Below are 12399 nucleotides of genomic sequence, written 5' to 3' on the forward strand. Positions count from 1 at the left end.
CTCATTCTCAGAACAGCAGCAGATTTCTTCTTGGACAGAAGATTTACAGCACAGAGAAAAAAACAATAAAGGGGAAAATGGGACGGGTACATTTCAAGTTTGTTATTTACGTTATTAGGCTTAGCAAAGCATCCATTAATGTTCGTTTGAACCGATTATCAACATTAACAGACTGAACTGGACTTAATAACATGAGTCCATATAATTTCAGTAAATTATTCTGGTGAGTATCAGCTGCGCTGGGTATGTAAATCGGGCCATCCAGCCGCAGTGCTGATCGCCACTAGTGCCAAAAATCCGGACAAATGTCACTTGATCAAGGAGCAGATCTGCATCAGATGAGATCAGCTGACTTTGCGTGTGCGTGCGCTGTGCACAGCGGTGTGTACTCTGTGTGTTAACAAGAAAAACGCATATAAGAAAGTGGTGCGCAAAAGCAGGGTAGTGACAGAATTGATGCGCATTATTGATATTTGAAGCATGTGCACCTGCATATTAACACACGGGTACTGTGGAATATATTTTTTACTCACCTAAAGCGCTCGTGCTCTCGTCCACTCCCCGCAAAAAATTAGCAGCTGTGCGGTGTCTGTGGCATCAGTGCTCGGATCGCATGCGATGGAGTAAAAATCAAAAGCACAGCTTTATCAGACAGTTGCAGTTTAATGTTGGCTGACAGTCTTCAGTGCGTGGCACAACTGTACTTCTGGACATGCTGACATTGTTGAAGTCCTGCACTTTTTCCGGGCACATTATTTCGGTGACTTTAACGAGGCCGTGTTTTATGAGGTCTCCATCTGAAAAAGGCTTGCCATGTCTTGCGATGAGTTGGGCGACCTCATAGCTGCTATTGGAGCCTTTTCCTGGACAATTTGAGCACGAAAAAAATACTGTTGCTGACCCCGAAGGATAGCTACCATTTGCTTTAATTTCTGCTCTGGCTCAGCACCAGTGTAGGATGCATAGACCTGATGTTTGGTTTCATAATGACGTCGTACATTATACTCTTTCATAACTGCCACAGTTTCAGTGCAGATCAAACAGACACACGTCCCCTTTAATTCTTTGAAGAAATATTCACTCTCTCACCGTGTCTGAAATTTTCTGCACTCACTTTCGACCTTTCGCTTCTTTGGTTCTGCCATGTTTGGTAACTTGGGGTAAATTTCTTCTGTGATTGTCCTTTTTGGTGGAGCAACTGCCTTGATCAACAGTAGCTCCCCCTGGTGTTAAAACTAAGAAGTGCAATAAACTCAAGCAAAAGTTGAAGTGCGGGCCATTTTCTATTCTATTTATAAAATTACTTGCGGGCCAATTAAAGCCGGACTTTGGACATGCCTGAGTTAGGATATGTAATATATAAATCTGTTTTCAAGTCAGCCACTGATTATATCAATAAAACAGGTGAAGGTGAAGATACTATTGTCAATTTTCTTAATGACGTTTATTGATAATACTTATAAAACACAAACATGATCATATCAGTAATAAAAATATTGGAAAAAACATAAATGAAGAGTCATGGGAACATTAACTGCAGTGCTCCAGTTTTATAATTAATATTATAGATATTATAATGATTTCTGTGGAAAAAAAAAAAAGGATGATTAAGTATTTCATGAGAAACTGTGGTCTGCATTTTGAGTATCTGCACAGGTTTTTGGAGGTCTGTGGATGATGATGATGTCTCTTTACAGATATATTATATTAATTCATTAAATAATTTCTATCTCAACCTAAAAACAAGTTATTTGTCTTTCAAAAGAGACAAATTCCTTGAAAATGTAAAGATGGTGAGATTTCAAACAAAACCCCAAATCAACAAGCATAATTTCATCTCACTATATTTAAATTTCTCTTTGAAATTCTTTTAATTCTATTACATTTTATCATCATTATCATTATTATTATAAGATCTGCTTACAGACTCATCTTGGAGAATTTATCAACAAACTGACTTCCAGAGAAAAATAATTTTGAATTCATTCATGTTCTGAGGGCTCCTCCTCTGGTAGTTTGATGCTACAACTGAGGGGTTTTGTTAAGCTATGCTGATGGGCTGTGTTTTTCCTCTGACACACCAGTGACTTCAGTCTGCAAACCTGGTCAATTTTAAAGTCACTTTCTTGTTTGAAGTTTCTAATTCAATAATGAAATTATTTTTCAGTGGATCTTTGTAGTATGAATCTGCAGTCTGCAGAATATCCAGTCCTTTCCCTGCAGGTTTTTTTTTAATCCAAGCTGTGTGGTAGCTCAGTAAACAAGAGACCTTACAGGTTCAATTCAATTCAATTTTATTTATATAGCGCCAAATCACAACAAAAGTCGCCTCAAGGCGCTTTATATTGTACAGTAGATAGCACAATAATAAATACAGAGAAAAACCCAACAATCATATGACCCCCTATGAGCAAGCACTTTGGCGACAGTGGGAAGGAAAAACTCCCTTTTAACAGGAAGAAACCTCCGGCAGAACCAGGCTCAGGGAGGGGCGGGGCCATCTGCTGTGATTGGTTGGGGTGAAAGAAGGAAAACAGGATGAAAGACATGCTGTGGAAGAGAGACAGAGATTAATAACAGATATGATTCGATGCAGAGAGGTCTATTAGCACATAGTGAGTGAGAAAGGTGACTGGAAGGGAAAAACTCAATGCATCATGGGAATCCCCGGCAGCCTACGTCTATTGCAGCATAACTAAGGGAGGATTCAGGGTCACCTGGTCCAGCCCTAACTATATGCTTTAGCAAAAAGGAAAGTTTTAAGCCTAATCTTGAAAGTAGAGATAGTGTCTGTCTCCCGAATCCAAACTGGAGGTTGGTTCCACAGAAGAGGGGCCTGAAAACTGAAGGCTCTGCCTCCCATTCTACTTTTAAATACTCTAGGAACAACAAGTAGGCCTGCAGTGCAAGAGCGAAGTGCTCTAATAGGGTGATATGGTACTACAAGGTCATTAAGATAAGATGGGGCCTGATTATTTAAGACCTTGTATGTGAGGAGCAGGATTTTGAATTCAATTCTGGATTTAACAGGAAGCCAATGAAGGGAAGCCAAAACAGGAGAAATATGCTCTCTCTTTCTAGTCCCTGTCAGTACTCTTGCTGCAGCATTTTGGATTAGCTGAAGGCTTTTCAGCGAGTTTTTAGGACATCCTGATAATAGTGAATTACAGTAGTCCAGCCTGGAAGTAATAAATGCATGAACTAGTTTTTCAGCGTCACTCTGAGACAGGATATTTCTAATTTTAGAGATGTTGCGCAAATGGAAGAAAGCAGTCTTACATATTTGTTTAATATGTGCGTTGAAGGACATGTCCTGGTCAAAAATGACTCCAAGGTTTCTCACAGTGTTACTGGAGGCCAAGGTAATGCCATCCAGAGTAAGAATCTGCTTAGATACCATATTTCTAAGATTTTCAGGGCCGAGTACAATAACCTCAGTTTTATCTGAATTAAGAAGCAGAAAGTTAGCGGCCATCCAGGTCTTTATGTCTTTAAGACATTCCTGCAGTTTAACTAATTGGTGTGTGTTACCTGGCTTCATGGATAGATAGAGCTGCGTGTCATCTGCATAGCAGTGAAAATTTATGCTATGTCTTCTAATGATGTTGCCTAGGGGAAGCATGTATAATGTAAATAGAATTGGTCCTAGCACTGAACCCTGTGGAACACCATAATTGACCTTAGTGTCTGAAGAGGACTCTCCATTTACATGTACAAATTGGAGTCTATTAGATAGATATGATACAAACCACTGCAGTGCAGTACCTGTAATACCTACAGCATGTTCTAATCGCTCTAATAGGATATTATGGTCAACAGTATCGAATGCAGCACTGAGGTCTAGCAGGACAAGCACAGAGATGAGTCCACTGTCAGAGGCCATAAGAAGATCATTTGTAACCTTCACTAAAGCTGTTTCTGTGCTGTGCTGAGCTCTGAAACCTGACTGAAACGCTTCAAATAAGCCATTCCTCTGCAGATGATCAGTTAGCTGTTTGACAACTACTCTTTCAAGGATTTTTGATATGAAAGGAAGGTTGGAGATTGGCCTATAATTAGCTAAGACAGCTGGGTCTAGAGATGGCTTTTTGAGTAAAGGTTTAACTACAGCCACCTTGAAGGCCTGTGGTACATAGCCGATTATTAGAGATAGGTTGATCATATTTAAGATTGAAGCATTAATTAATGGCAGGACTTCTTTGAGCAGTTTTGTAGGAATGGGGTCTAAAAGACACGTTGATGGTTTGGAGGAATTAATTATTGAAGTTAACTCAGAAAGATCAATTGGAGAAAAAGAGTCTAACTTAACATTGATGGTACTAAGAGTAGCTGTAGATGTAGATGATGACAGGTGATGGTCAGATGCTGACCTGGCTGCAGAGTCACAGGGGTTGGCTGTGTCAACTGTTCACACTGCATTTAATTGCACATAAAGTAACAGTGCTTAACATCCATGATGTCAGTGGTTCTTTTCAGTGAGACTCACAGGATCCAGCAGCAGAGCTACAAAGAACATGTTGGTGCTGAAAGTGATCTTCTGGAATCTTCTCATGTTCTGGTTCAACAAAATGCACCATGTCAAGTTATTATATGTGTCTGGGAGGAAGTTTATTTTTAATACAGATTACAACTGACAGAATAAAATAGAAATATGGATTAACCTGCAAGCAACAAGTGGAGTTTGGATGTTTTGTGCAACTATAAACTGCATGAACATTTGTATCAGGATATCACAATGAAGGAGTTTGATTAGGGAAGTGAAATTGAATGTTGTTGTCATTGTCATGCATTATTGTGACTTAATTATGGACATTTTCTTGTTTTGTCATGACTGACCTATTGAGTTATTAACACTTATCAGTGTTGAGGCTCTGAGGGATTTTTTATTCAGCTATACTGATGGTTTGTATTACTGGGACTCTCTGGCACAGTAAAACACGTCTTGCTTGAAGTTTCTAAGATGATAGTCAACTTGTCCTTGTGCAGTATAATTTGTATTTTCAATCCACTTCAGTTCTGTCCCTGCAGGGTCTCTAATATGATAAAACAATACAATAAAATCAGTGTATTTTTCATACTGTCATTGCCTCAGTGAGACTCTTTGGATCCAACAGCGGCATCAGAGCTACAGAGAACTTGTACTGAGGGTGATAACCCGGAACTTCTCATGTTTTCCTGCACCAGGCTGATATTAATCTTTATATCTGTGTGTGAGGAGCTTTGCTTTCTGTACACAAGGACAATGACCAATTATAAGAGAGAATGAAAGGTCTTGTGGTTGTACTGTAGTATTGGTTTGGGCATAATTAAAAGAAAATTATTTAAAACAGAAATTTAGATTTTAATATGTCTTTGTCTTTGTTTTTTTAATTGATAAAAAAAATAAATTAAGACAAGACATCACAAAAGCATTTCCCATTGAGGCAGTGTTATTACATCTTTGAGCATTTCGATAACTTAACTGTAATTTCTGTAACTTTAAGGGGAAAAAATAGCTGGCAGCAAATTGTTCCTGTTTTTGATGTGCTGACTTTTTGTTAGGGAGGATTCATTTGTTGTTGAGTAATGTTAAAATTAGTTCTTTAAAAAGCAATATGAAGGCAATATGAGCAGAGAGTACAAACATGTTGGCTGTGTTAGTTCAGTGAGAGAGTTATTTGTAAAGAAAACAATTTTCACTAGCAGGGGGGGGGGTGGGGGGGGTTATTACTTGGACACTGAAGTGGCCCTCCAATGAGATGACAGTGCCAGCAGTGGCCCACAGCTCATTTAAGTTTGACTAAGTAACTCTAAGTAACTAAGAGTGTCTAAGTTGATGGTGAACTTGTCTTTTAGGGAATCTTCATAGGATGTGCTGTATCCATAATGTGCACTTCCAGTCCACTCCAGATCTTTACCCACAGGCTTGCTGATCCAATGAATCATCCAGTTGCTCACAAAATAGGAGATCTTATCAGGCGATGGTCAATGTCAACTGCTGACATTCCACATCTGTAGAGAAAAAATGCTGAATATTGAATGACTGTTTTAACCGAATGCTATGATCATACGTTGAGTGTCTTTTCATTGATGAGTTCAACAGGATCCACAAACTAACAGCAGCTGAAAGTGAACCGATGGGAGCTTCCTCTGTTGAAATGAACAGCACATTCAAGCAAGCACAGCACTAACATCACAGTGAGTCTGTGGAAGTTTGCTTCGGAAACAGATTGGTGGCAATTGGTGCAATTCCCAAAATGTGCTGGCATTTTGGCATGATGTCGGGGCAGCATGGGTGCAAGCAACTTTTTTTTTGCCGATGCCATGATGCCGCGTTGTGCCTCACATCGTGCCACCCCGATGCCGCCCAGGGCAACAGCCCATGTCACCCATAAAACCGCCACTGCACATATATGAACAGAACAAGTGACAAACAAAATATATTCTCAGATTTGCTTATGTTTTGTGCTAGAGGCGAGAGGGAGAAGATCTGGTTTAATAGGATGTACCGCTAGATCTGTTATTTAAATACAGACACGTGTGGTGTCCACAGAAACACCAGAATCTCAGCTAAAAGTTCACAAAACCATTGCAACACTTTACGTTTGAAAAATATTTGAATGAATTCCCATTTACTTAGATGTTTTGTTCCCACCACAATAAAATTGCACTTCCTGCACGGCGTTTTTTCTTCTGCAACTGTCTGGACATCTCCTTATTTGGAGACACCACTTCACACTTCTGCTAGCAACATTCCGGTTACCATGGGAACCACCTCTTCCCTGTGGTTAAACCTGTGTATGTTACGGTTTGGAGGAGGACTCAAGCGCAGGACTCCGGTTCTGATGCTCACAAGAAGGGTTTATTTACAATTCACCAGCTGTATATACAAGAATGTGCGGGGGGTGCTATATACAGCTGAGTGAGGGGAGAAGGGGGTCTCCAGGGAAGTCCAAGGGAAAGCACGCGTTCTTCAGATTATCCACTCACACGATCACAGGCTCACACTTCGACACTGCCACACGGGAATCACACGGGGGAAAATCCAGGAAGCTGCGTGGTAGACAACAATCCAGCGACGAACAGCAGTCACCTCCTGGCTTAAATGCTGATCACCTTAATGAGACCCAGGTGTCTCATCTCCCGAGGGCGTGGGCTGAGGGCGTGAACCCACAGTGAGTTCCGCCCCGGCGAGAGAGAGAAGAGGAGAGAGAGAGGAAGAGAGAGAGAAACAGAGAGAGTGCTGATCAGCGTGCAGCTGATCCGCCTGGCCGTGACAGTGTAACCTCAAAAGAAATAATAAACAGAAATACATAACACTAGATATGACCTTTATGAACTTTCCAACAGCAATAGAGCATTATTAACCAGTCTCTGATAACCAGAGGCTATTTTCAAACAGGCATTACCATCAAGATCATGCAATATGTCTGACCAGTTACCTATATAATAGACCAGGCTATACACAGATGTGGAAAAGCATTTTAACACCTGTTCTTTACTAAAGTACTTGCTAATACTCCATTCTAAGGCAGGAATTATAAAAACACAATTTGAGCTTTAAAATGTTTTTTCTCTTAAACACTTTCTTTTTTTTACATTTTGGAGTTGTGTAATTTGTTTAAAAAATAAAAGGAAAGGTTGTTAATTGTCCATAATAATCACACAATCAATATAGTGCATCCTAAATCTTGAATCCCACAATTCAAAATCCCACACTGAGATGTTAGATGGAAGTTTCGTGTTATCCTAAGTGTTTTTGGACCACAGTTAAACCTAAAGCAGGAGAACTCACATGGTACATTTTCTTGCTAATGTAGTAAATGGTGAAGGGAAGTGTTGATGTTGAAAACATTTTAGCTGCAACAAATAATTTAGCATATAATTTGTTGTCAAAGCATAACGTTTGTAAAAGAACCACCTTTTTCTTCACAAGCAGTAAATGGACAAAATATCATTTTGCATCGGCTACTCCTCAAAGAGAAACATATTCTGTCTCATGCAAATTTCTGTGCAACAAATTTCACATTATTCAGGCTATAAATAAATACTACAGCATTTATTTATTTGTTTAGTACAATATTTTAAAAATCTGGCAAAAACTTATTAGAAAATTATATTGACATTTATTATAAAGATAACAAATGTAATTTTATTTGAACATGATTTAGATATTACAAGTTTTTATAACTTTAATAGCTTTTACTGTGGACTCTGGCACAGTAATACACAGCAGTGTCTTCAGGCTGCATATTCTCTCCATTTAGAGTAGCTGTGTTGCTGGAAGTGTTTAAATTGATGGTAAACTTGTTTTTTTAGTGAATCTTTGTAGTATGTGCTGTATCCATATTGTGCACTTCCAATACACTCCAGTCCTTTACCTACAGGCTCTCGGATCCAATAAGTCCTCCAGCTGCTCACAGACTAAGAGACCTAACTGGTGATGGTCAGAGGCTGACCTGGCTGCACATTTACAGAGGCTGGCTTTGTCAGCGTCTGACATTTCACATACACTAACGGTTAAAAGTTTTAGAACACTCCAATTTTTCTTATTTATTGCAATTCAAAGCGTTCTAGTCTAATGAATAGCTTGAAATTGCAAAAAAAATAAATAAATAAATAAAAGGGAAGGTTACCCAAAACTGAAAAATAATGTACATTTTGGAATTATACAAAAAAGCCTTTCTGGAGAACACAAAATGGGTTAACAATTTAAAGCTGCTCTGCAGCAATGGAGGTTGGTCAAGCCTTGAAAGCTGGTGCTTCTAATTACTGCAGGTGTTCCAACTTTTTTGGGTTACTTCAAGATTCAAGATTTTCATTTGCCATTTGCGCACAGGACCAACAGTCAATGCACATCAGAATTCTTGTGCAGAGCTCTCTAGGTCAAGTCACATTTTTTAAAACGTAGAAACAAAGCAATTGAGGGAAAGTAGAGATCAAGCAAAGAGTGGAGCAATCTTCTAGTAGTATTTACAATTTAAAAAGACATTTTAAAAAACACTGTACAGGTTGGGTGGTGATACAAGTACTTGCTGGTGAGAGTTCAAACGGTATATTATATATAAATAGTGTCATAGTATTGTATATATAATATTGCATCTGCAAAGCCACCAGCATTGTGGAAGACACCACACACCCCTCACACACACTATTCACCCTGCTGCCTTCTGGCAAGAGGTACTGGAGCAACTGGGCCCTCACTTGCCAGACTGCGAAACAGTTTCTTCCCTCAAGCTGTCAGACTCCTGAACACTCAGTGACTAGACTCACACGCACACACATACCTTCATATACATCACTACCAAGCACTTATCTGCACAATCTTATACACACACAAACGAACACCTTCTAACCTACCTAACACCAAGTGACTTTTTCACAATGCTCAGTCTTTTGCACATTTCTATTGCACTGTTGTGTCTGCACTGCCTTGTGTCTGCTCAAGCAGCTTCAAGCACAGTTTAATACTGGTCATAGTAAGCAAGTTTCAGTTTCAACTGTGAAGAGAAGACTTCGAGCTGCAGGTTTGACAGGACACGCTGAAGCAAAAAAGCAATTGCTAAACCATCATAATAAGACAAAGAGGCTTGCCTGGGCCATTAAACATCGCCACTGGACTACTGAAGATTGGAAGAATGTATTATGGAGTGATTAATGAAAATTTTAAATCTCGATCATCAGGCAAGCTCTTTGTATGCCTTTGAAAAGACAGGATGGTTCCACAGTGTGTGGAATCAGCTGTCAAACATGGAGAAGGAAGTGTGGATGGTCAGAGGCTGTTTTGCTGGATCCAGGGTCGGTGACTTGTACAGAGTGAGATGCACCCGGAACCAAAATGGCTACCACGGCATTCTGAAGCACCATGCAATACCCTCTGGTATGCGCCTAGTTGGTCAGGGGTTCATCCAACAGCAAGATAATGACCCAAAACATAAGTCCAAGCTATTGCAGAGCTACCTCAGGAAAAAAGAATTAGATGGTAAGCTTGAAAACATGGAGAGGCCAGCACAGTCTCCAGACGTAAACCCCATTAAGCTGGCTTGGGATGAACTGGACAGAAGAGTGAAAGCAAAGAAACCTACAAGTGCCAAACATTTATGGGAACTTCTACAACAGATATGGAAGAACTTCCTGAAGAATATTTGATTTCTGTTGTAGAAGGAATGCCACGGGTATGTTCAGCTGTTATATCTGCCAACAGTGGCCACTTTGATGAGTCAAAAGTTTAGAATACATGTTGGCCAATTAATTGATTCCATTACTTTTTTTTTTTTTTTTTTGCTTATTTGTACTATGCTTTCATTTCAGAGCGCAATAAGACATTAAACTGCATAATTTTCATTGTTTCATTTTCATTGTGTTCTAAAACTTTTGAATGGTAGTGTATGTGGAGAAAAAATGTCAACTCTTACAGGAGACTGCTAGAAAAGCTCACTTTGCATATTGGGATAAAGGAATTACCTGATAGGACTGATGGGAGCTTCCTCTGTTGAAATTAACACCACATTCAAGTCAGCACAGCATTAACATCAGTGTGAGTTTGCAAGGAATTTTGCTTTGGATACAGATTGGCAATGACAAACTATAAAAGCAATATGAATTCTTCTTCCACTAATTGTTATAGATGAAAGTTGTGTTGCAAACATTCTTTTGTGCATACACAAAAACATTTAAATCGCAGGACCAACTCAGAGATTGTTTGCCCTGTTTGTGTGCTGAGATTTTGTGGTGCATTGCTTCCTCTTGTGTCACTGTGGCTCTTGAACACAAGAATAAACAGCTGAATCCTCAGGCATCAAGCTGCTCATCTGCAAATACACCTGCTTTCTGCTGTTGTCTCTGGAGATGGTAAACCGGCCCTGGACTGACTGAGAGTAAGAGGGGCCACCACCACTGTTGATCCAAGCAACCCATTCCAGTCCTTTTCCAGCAGCCTGTCTGATCCAAGCGTTCCAGTCATCGCTACTGAACCCTGGGTATGTAAAGGTGAGTCTGTGAGAGTCTCCAGGCCTTTTAACCACTGAATCAGACTCTGTCAGAGTTTGACCCTCAGTACCTACAAACACATGGTTAGCATTTGTATTTCAAGCTTACAATTTGTCTGCCAAAGTGTTTGGAAAAGAAATGTCCTTCCCTTACCAGCCCAGTGAACTGAGAATATAAAAAAATAAAACATAAGATCAGGACAGGTCATTGCAAGAGTCATGTCTCTCTGCCTGGTCTATAGTTGTGTAAACCATTCATGTAGTTCTTGTGGTATATTTGGCAACACATATGTAAATATCAGAATCTGTATCAACTAGTCCTCAAAGAGGAATACACTTCACCTCATACAAATTTCTGCACACCACTTATAAATGCGCAAATTTTGTTTATGATTTATTAGATAATAAATAATAATTTTCTCTGACATTGTAGTCACCAATTCATTTCTGATTCATGAGTAAAACCCTTCATATATATACACTATTAACCCGTAGATGCATTAGTGACTGTTTTTTATTTCACTTTTTCATTTTGGTTAAGAATAATCATTTTTATTGTTTGGACTATATTTTGGTCCAAACAAAATTATTTAATTCTTAAAATATTGTTTTTCACTTTTTTAAACATTTTGAAAACATTTTGAAAATTGGAAAAGAAAAAAACACAACAGCAAAAGAACAATATCAACATCCATTGTGTGTGTGTGTGTGTGTGTGTGTGTAAACAGTTCCTCTCTCTTTTTTTACCTTGTCCCCTCACTGTATGGAGTTGTGACAAAGTCTGGCTGGAATCCCTGCACACAGGTCCATTGCATTTCCTATACCAACTGCTGATGTTAAGATCTTCATCACTTGGATCTGAAATCTTGTTGTCTTTGGTTGGCCTTGTCTGCTTTTTTCCTTTGCCCAAGTTGTGGCTTTTGTCACCCCCACACCTTCCCATTGCATTACTGGTTGGGATTTGCAGTTGGGGAAAACTTTCCAGTCAACTCCTCATTTATGTTGTGGGAAGCTCCTTTGAGAGCTCAGTGAGAAAGACGTATCATGCACTGATGATACCATTCTTAAACATCTGGATGCTGTGCAGAAAAAGGTGTAGGCTTTCAGGGTGTCAATGTTAAGGGCCAATCTTTTACACTGGAAGGTTGAGGTGCCAACCATCTTGTCCATGGTGTCTATACCTCCTTGGTCTTGTTGTAGAATGTGATCAACTGTGTTTTTTCACTTTCTGGTGTTTTCATCCACCATTTTGCTGTGATACATTGTTTTCAGAAGTACAATAGCCAGTCCTTTCTTCCTGATATAGCTGACCATAGTAAGGCTGCCAGTGAATTTAAACTCTATGCTGTAAACCTCAGAAGCCTTCATCAGAGCAAGGATGTCTGCCTTGTCCTATTGTAGACTCCCCATAATAGTGTCTCCAGGACACACT

This window comes from Oreochromis niloticus, linkage group LG4 (assembly GCF_001858045.2).
Source record: "Oreochromis niloticus isolate F11D_XX linkage group LG4, O_niloticus_UMD_NMBU, whole genome shotgun sequence".
Classification (NCBI taxonomy): Eukaryota; Metazoa; Chordata; class Actinopteri; order Cichliformes; family Cichlidae; genus Oreochromis; species Oreochromis niloticus.